We start from the raw sequence: 8274 nt of genomic DNA, 5'->3' as shown, positions 1-8274 counted from the left end.
CGGTTGCGGTGACGGGCTGAACGCTCCAGCTCCCAGAGGTGTGCCGGGAGGAGCGGGCTGTGCCGCGCACGCCTGTCCCCTTTTACTTGGCTTTACTCTCCGGGGCCTGAGGAGGCTTATGTGGCCCCTTGCCTGTGGAAGCGGCCTGTGTTTCCTCCCGATCCCCCGCGGCTGCGTTTCCTGAGCAGCTGACTTCCCCGTGTTACGCCGAGGGTCACCCCGTCTCCCCTCCGCAGCTGGGTTTTACTCAGGAGATGGGCATTCCCTTGCTGCTGGGGGTCGGGCAGACAGCAAAGAACGTGAAAATCAACACCCAGTTTTCGGAAAACCTCCCTGGTGCCAGCCGTCGTGTTTTACAGGGCGGCTGCCAGCAACGCCAGTTGTCCGCCCCATCCTGGGGCTGCCATGGATGGTCCAAACCCACACGCACCTCAGCCTCCCCGGGTCACGCTTCGGGATATTAGCGGAAGAGCTGACAAAAGCTGTTTTTTTCACCAGATGTGCCTTTAAACTCGGCTGTCTGATCCTGTTGCTCCTGCTACAGCAGTTGTAGCCTCTCTTGGAGGGCCAGAGCCCACAGCTGGGGTAGGGACATCTTAAGCAGTCCCTGCTAAATCTGGTCAGCACAGGGCTGGCACGGCTGCTTGTGGGAAGTACGCCACCGGGATATTAAATAAATACAAATTCTAACCAAGATCTTGATGCTCGCAGCTCACCAGTGTGGAGCCATTAGCTCAGCCGTGCCACCAAGGGAAGACCGTCACCACGGAGGCCATCAGCCCAGCAGCCTTCTGCCGGCCAGGAGTGTCGTGGAGTTTCAGCCAGAAATGTCTCCTGTCTTCCTGACACTTTCACCGTTTCCCCTGCACAGAGCACAGGGGCTTGTGTTTGGTTAAATCAGACCAGGTTTAATAAAGCCCGCATTCATGCACAGTTGCTCTTTTAATGCAGCCTGCCAGAAAAGCAGCCACCTTTGACTGGAGGCCATGGTCATTTTGTTTTTGTTGAGGCTGCTCACAGGAATGGACATCCATCCAGGAGAGGTGATGAAACAGGCATTGGATTAACACAGCTTTTCAAACGTATGTCCTGCTCCCAGTATTTCACGTTAACAGGTAAAGAGACAGAGCGAAGAGGCCCTTAAAATCAATTCCATGCTCATTTTATTTATTTCTTTAAATCAGTTGGACTACAAAAGTGTGTAAAGGCTGAAAATATGAATGCAGAATTCGTTCTAACTCTATAATAACAAACAGAAGAGGTCTATTGCCAGAATACCCTTTATTTTCCAGGTAGACACCTGGTCCTGTAATGCAGGCACTGACTGTATCCACTGCTGTGCTGCCACCCTTAAGAAATGGCAGAGAGAAAAATAGGTGCATTTTCATTCAAATGAAGCTGGCTTGTTTTGTTTGTTATCCATCTCCCTTAGAGACGCTATTCCATATAAAGGTTTGTTTCCACAGACATCATCATGTTTCTGGGACGCTACATTTCTTTAAATGATTTCCAGTTTCATTTGTCCCCTCTCACCTTCGGGTCTTAGTTTGTGTTGAATAGGAACAGCCAATTTCTGTTGTGTCGTCTTCTTTCATTTTACCTGATGCTCTTTGGTTTATCACATCCAAATAACACCATATCTGGATTTTGCTATGGTTTAACTGAGCAGCCCTTTGCACCTGCTTTTTTGTTGTCATCCACCATTACAATGGGTAGTCTGTGGCAGAAACATTCAAGTTAGGACCTTATTAAATTATTTCAGTTTCAGGGAGGTGAGGGCAGCATTTTATGAGCATTAAGTCCACTTTGAAAAATTGGATTTTAACAAACTAAGAAATGATCTGAATCCAGCAAACTCTTCTGAAGCAGCAAGTTGGCCAGCAGAAAATGTATGTTAAAAACGAGGAGCCATCCCCTAGCATGGGCTTGCAGTAAAAACAGTGCAGTGCTTATCTATGTGATACCATTTAATATGCATCATTAATATGCAGCAGCAAGTAGGTGGCTGTATGAATTCAGCACTGCAGAGGCAATGGATGTAGGAAAGGAGATTGTTTTGAGATTAAAACCCCAGTGTGGGTGGCAGGGCACTCGGTTGTGTTTCACACCTTGTCAGGCTGCTTTTGTGAGCTTTATTGAACTATGTCAGTGAGTCGCTATCTGTGTCATCCTGTGAAATGTATATAATTCCTATACTGAAATTAGTGTATTCCACAGTCAGTGTTAAAAAAATGAAATTATATATACTATGTGTTATATCAACATTTCTTACAGAGGTACAGGCACTTCTGTGATACAGGCTGGTTACACTGCATGCCAGACTTACAGTTTGTATCAGATTTGTTTTTTACAATTACTCTTACTTTTCAGTCCTTTGGAAAAATACCAAGGCAGGAATGTGGAGTTATAACTGTACACAAAACCTTGATTCTCCCCTTTCACATGTATATTGTTTACAATTTAGTCCATCTTAATACATGGTTAAAGAGATACTAGTATCAGTACAGTTTGTATTGGTTTTGTTAAATGAAAAAGCAAGAACTGCTCACATCTGTTATAATATTTCAAATCTTCATAACTGTAATTGCCAAAAATTGCAAGTAGTAAGTCACTACTTAGGGTGAAACTTCTCTAGTCAATTCAAACGTATCTGAAATTAAGAACTTTAAATTTCATGAAATTTATGGTGGTATTTTTGTGTCCCAAGTTTATCAAAGCTTTCAAGCATGGTGCTTTAACCTGAAGCCTGCATTTATGCCTTGCCTGAATAGAAGCTGTGCTCCACTCATAACAATTCTCGATATCCACAAAGATAGTGTAGGTGATACTCCAGATTTCTGACCTCATATTGTGTGCTGTTGTGACACACTGTCCCTCATACAACACACTTGTCAAATGCAGCAGCTTAATCTCTGCACCTTCAATAGGTTCTTCAGCTTGGAGCATCTCTCTGTCTTTCTGTGTTTCTCTGCTGCTTTGTGAGCATGGGTTCGCACATTATTGCTCGCTCTCTTAAGTGTACATCCCACCACACAACAGCAAAAAGCCCCAAAGTGAATCTATCCTGAGATCGATACATCCCTCTAAAGTAGCTGTGAATCCATGCTGCTTGAGAATCTGAACCTGTCTGAGATTATGAATTACAGATTTAGAAATGAAAGCTTGGTCTCATCCACAGAAAGTAATTGTATAAGCTGTCTTGTGCTACTTCATTAAAATCGACATATCCTAGAAAAACTACTGTTTGCGAGTTGTTTAGTTCAGTCAGTCATTGGGGTGATGATCTGGCCTTGCTGCAGTGAATAAGCTTTGCCATTAACTTTCAGAATGTCATAAATTTGCCCCTGATACTCTGTTAAAATAGGAGAACAAATTACTGATGCCTGTGACAGTGATTTCTGTACTTTGGACCTTTACCCTTGTACCTGAACCAAAATACTCATCTTTTATTTCCTTTGAGTCACAGCTTATGGTATTACTGTGCTTTCATGATTTAGGTGAAGAGACTGGCAAGTAGCTTTATATTGGCTACGCAGTAGAAAATAAATATTTTTCTGAGAGTTTATTATTAACGACTGTTGTAGGGACTGGAAACTCTAGACCAGGGTTATTCCCAGGTTTTGTTTGTCTGGACACTGAGCTTCACCTCTGTGCTGGGCACCACAAGGTAAACTTTTTAGCAGGGCCTGTTGTGACAGGACAAGGGGGAATGGCTTTAAACTAAAGGGGGGTAGATTTAGACTAGATAGAAGGAAGACATTTTTTACGCTGAGGGTGGTGAAGCACTGGCACAGGTTGCCCAGAGAGGTGGTGGATGCCCCATCCCTGGAAACATTCCAGGTCAGGTTGGACGGGGCTCTGAGCAACCTGATCTAGTTGAAGATGTCCCTGCCCACGGCAGGGGGGTTGGACTAGATGACCTTTAGAGGTCCCTTCCAACCCAAACTATTCTATGATTCTATGTACTACCACTTGGCCATCCCGCTCTAACTTATTTCCAGTGAGCCATTTCTGTGGGATAGTATTGTCTACCACATTCATTAAAGACAATTTCTCTTGCATTGCTAGTAAGATGGATCGATAAGCCTTTGTTTTTATTAACTGTTTCCATCACCTTGCCCGTGAGCCATTTATTTGCACCTTACCTATGGCATACCTAATTCATGTTCTTTATTTTGTGTGCCTTTGATAATTTGAGAAAGCAAACGTGGACCATTCTGAGAAGCAGGTAGTCTTGGAGGGAAGAAAGCATTGACCTGAAGTGATGCAGCGTCTGAAAGATTTTATTCAAAACAATCATACTTCTACTCTTTTCTAGTTTAAAAGATGAGCAGGAGACAAATTAAATTCCATCCAGCACTTTCAGCTGCAGACCAGGACTTTTCACATGACAGAATGGCACAAAATCTGAATTCTCATCTCCTGGCCTGAAGTTCCAGTCCTTATGGACTTCCTTGACTCTCATCAACTTTAGTGTGCTGTAAGAGCCTGGAGTGTTTTTCTTTCAAAGAATTGCTAAGATTGAAAAATGAAGCTCGCTCTTAGAAAATTAGAAAATGCTAAAATGAAGGTTGCTGCTGTGGATTTAATTCCTCTGTTCTTTCCTACATATTAGTATGCTCTATTTTCTGTAGTAATGGTGCTTCATTAACTGTATATTTGGATGAAGTTACTGAATGAAGCTGTTCTATATTCACCTCTTGCTGTCACATTCCAGTATATGGCCCATGCCTTATTCAGCAAGCATCATATAATTGCTGCTGGATGAGGCCAAGAAGTAGCATGTGACTTTATGGTGGGAAGAACATACTGTGAGACACATTCACAGGAAACAGGAGCTAAGAGGTCAACGATGATTTTAACAGGGATATTTCCATTTTTGGTGTTGTAACAATGTGATTCTTTTAAAACACTGCTTTTTGTGGGTTTTTTCACATCTGCTGCATTGTTTTCAGAAAAGCAAAAGGATAAAACTCCACTTGTGCAATTTTTCACCAGTTAACACAAGAAGTCTCTTTGTTTAATAAAACCCTGCACCACATGGGTTTTATTATTTTGTGAATGTGTTCATGGAGGATGCCTTGCCCTATTTCAAATGCAGATGCACAATACTGAGCCTCTTCCACTGTCAGCTTTACAGTCCTCATGCCAAAATCTATGCGCTGATTTCATCAATGGTAGAAAAGAGTGACCTAGCCAGTCACTCCTGTCGGGAGGAATTTGCAATGTCAAGAAGCCAGGGTAGTCTCTTCCCACACCTATTATCAGTCCTTGTTCAGCCTGCAAGATGCTCAGGGACGATGTACACACTAGTGAATTAAACAGCAACAGGAATTTACATGTCTGGGAATCGCTGGATTGTAGTGTTGTGTTACCAAATTTGATGGGTTATACTACTATGTTAGCAGAATGGTCCTGAGAATGCCTTTAGCCCATGACAAAGAGCTATCTCCCCAACTTTTCTTGAGTACTACTTGAAAGTTAGCGCAAGCCAGGGATCAGTCCCAACAGACAGTTTTGCAAGCAGACACCCTGCTGTGGAGGCTGAGAGAGTTTAATTAGCATTAACATCGTCAGATGATAACTCTGGGCCAGAGAACAGACTCTGGCACTGTTCTGGGTTTTAGTATCAATTTAACCAGAGAGCAGGGGGATGAGGCATGGGAAGTATGGCCGTTCTCTTGCTGCTGATGCTGTGCTGCGTAATTCCCCCAAGGAAGCTATCTGATAATGAAAATTAACATGGCACTGCAGATGCTCTAACTCCTGCTAGGACTGTGTGGTTTGGCCCAAAGACTAAAGGAGCTGTTGCCCTTTGGTGTAGGAGGGAACCTGGTCATACTAAGAAATGCACATTGTATTGACTTCTTTTAATTTATGAAGATAGTTTCTAGAGTTTGTGTCTTTCTTCATTGGTATCCAAGTATGACACCCAGCCTGGAGCACTGCTTTGCACAATTCCTTTTGTTGCCTCAGATTTTTAAATCTGAACTGATCACTGTCAGTTTTTATTTCCTTTGGTTGCTGAAGCAGAACTAACTGTGAAATAGAGACATTTTGCTGATGATTCACCAAAATGAAGAACTGTGGGCCTTTTCACACACCACTCAGCGACTCCCTGCATGTTTTGTTCTTGTGTGATTTTTTTTGGTTCTGAGCACAAAACATAATTTTAATAATGTGAGCTAAGTAGGAGAAAAAACATTTTTAATAAAAAACCACTTTTATTAAAAACTGCTGCAGAAAGCAGGGTGTAATGTAGGAAACTCAGTGCAAAATTTCATGGGGAAGATGAAAGATCTGAGTGAAGAGTGTGTTCCTTATTTTCCCTTTAGAAAAATGTTACTTTATTTAAAGCCCTCCCTTTGACTCACAAGGTTTTCAGTGGGACTGAGGCTGCAAACTGTTGTCAGTCTAAATTGCTTTCACAGAATCAACTCAGTCACCCTCAGGCCATGGACTAGCCTGTGAAACTAAAATCATAGACAGATTTTTTCTCAAGGATTTCTAATTAAACTGAGCTGCTTCCTGCTTTCTTTAAACACCACTTGTGAATCTGGGACCCAGACCTAAGATGTTTTCCTTCAGTTAGGTTTCATTCTAGTTCATGTTTTTCTCACACAGAAGTTGTGTTTTACCTCTGCCACGGAGGTCCAACCAGCATCTCTCAAGTGGCACACAGCCCTGTTTTGCAAAATGTAGCCCTTAATGCTCCTAATGCAGCTGGAGATGAGAGCTGCTACTTTGCAGGGGTGTCACAGGGAAGGACAGCAGTCCCTCGGTCTCAGGGGGAAGGGAGGACCAAGAATGGGGGCTGGTGTTTCACACAGAGCAGAGCTCAACTTGTCTCTGTGTGAGGCAGTGTTTTCTCCTGCTGGGATGCCAGCTCCTACCACAGAGGCAGAATATCGCCTACCAAACCACAGCTCCGTGGCAGGCAGCGGCTTGCAGCTCTTGCCAAGTTTTGGTTAAATCTGGGAGCTCATGGAGTGGGAGAGAGAGACACAGACTCAGCTTAGCAAAGACAAGAAACCATTAAGTATACTCCAAATTGCGGCTTTTGAGTTTCCAGAAGGTTTCTCACTCATAACAGAAATTAAAAGATACCACCTATTTTATAACAGAGGACAAAAGTCTCTGACAGAAGACATTTTGTCTTGAGCATCTGCTAAGCAAGAGGCTTTCAATTATCAGCAGCAATGGAAAGATGACTAATTTTCATAAACATTTCTGAGAAAAAACATACATTCCACATGACTTACTGAATGTATAACTCAATAATTTTGAGGAACAGGAACACACACACACAGATTTTTATTTCAGCTGCTATATTTTGAAGGATCTTTGAAATTAATATGTAAGTTAACAATTTATTTGTAAAGTATTACAACACGCAGTCAGCAGAGATTGTATGCAGTAACTTTGCAGAGAAAAGACTGCAGAGATTTCATTCAAAAACTAGGAAGTGTCAACCTTGATGTAAAAAAACTCTTAGCTTTAACCTTGGAACTAAGACCATGCTGCTGTTTGTTTGTCAGAAGCTTTTGTGGTGATTCTTAGTTGCTTTCTGCTTTTAGGAGGCCAAGTTGCACAAAACTTTTAAAACAACATAAAATGAGAATGGCAAAACTTGTCTTTCTTTTATATCATGGTCATTACAAGAGATAATGTGAGGGAGCTTAAAATGAGTGTATGTATCATAGTTTCTAAGTGCTTTATTCTGACCAAAGTGGATTGAGTGGCCATGCCATAAAGGAAAATTGTAAAATAAATATATTTTGACCCTTAGTGCTGGCTTTCTCCTGTTCAGTAGCAAAATGAATGCTTAGGAAATACACATTAAGAATATATCTCCATAGTCTCCAAATGGTAAGGTCCTTGATAAATATAGATATGAACAAACCAGTACAGTTTTATGACTATTAAACTTTATTGGCTAAATGTATGTGTTACAAAGTAAGCAAACATTCCTAACGCAACAAGAAATACTTTTTTCAAGATTTTTCCTACCGTGAACATTAGCTTATGATGCCGTATATCTCATACAACTTGTGCACTTATTCCCAAAGAATAACATTATCTGATTACCTGGCGGGTGGGGTTTAGTTCAAAGGCATGCCAGAATTTTCCTAAAATGCTTATTAAAATAACATGGTCTCAGGTTTTGAAAACCTATGATGTGGTGCAAACCTGACCCAAGTTCATAAAGGAACTCATAGGACGACAGTTCATTAAAGCTAATATTTTCAGTGGTTGATGCATAAAACTAAAAAA

The sequence above is a fragment of the Aptenodytes forsteri genome, unplaced genomic scaffold, assembly GCF_000699145.1.
Source record: "Aptenodytes forsteri isolate BGI_AS27 unplaced genomic scaffold, ASM69914v1 Scaffold120, whole genome shotgun sequence".
Lineage (NCBI taxonomy): Eukaryota > Metazoa > Chordata > Aves > Sphenisciformes > Spheniscidae > Aptenodytes > Aptenodytes forsteri.
This window is presented reverse-complemented; position numbering follows the sequence as displayed.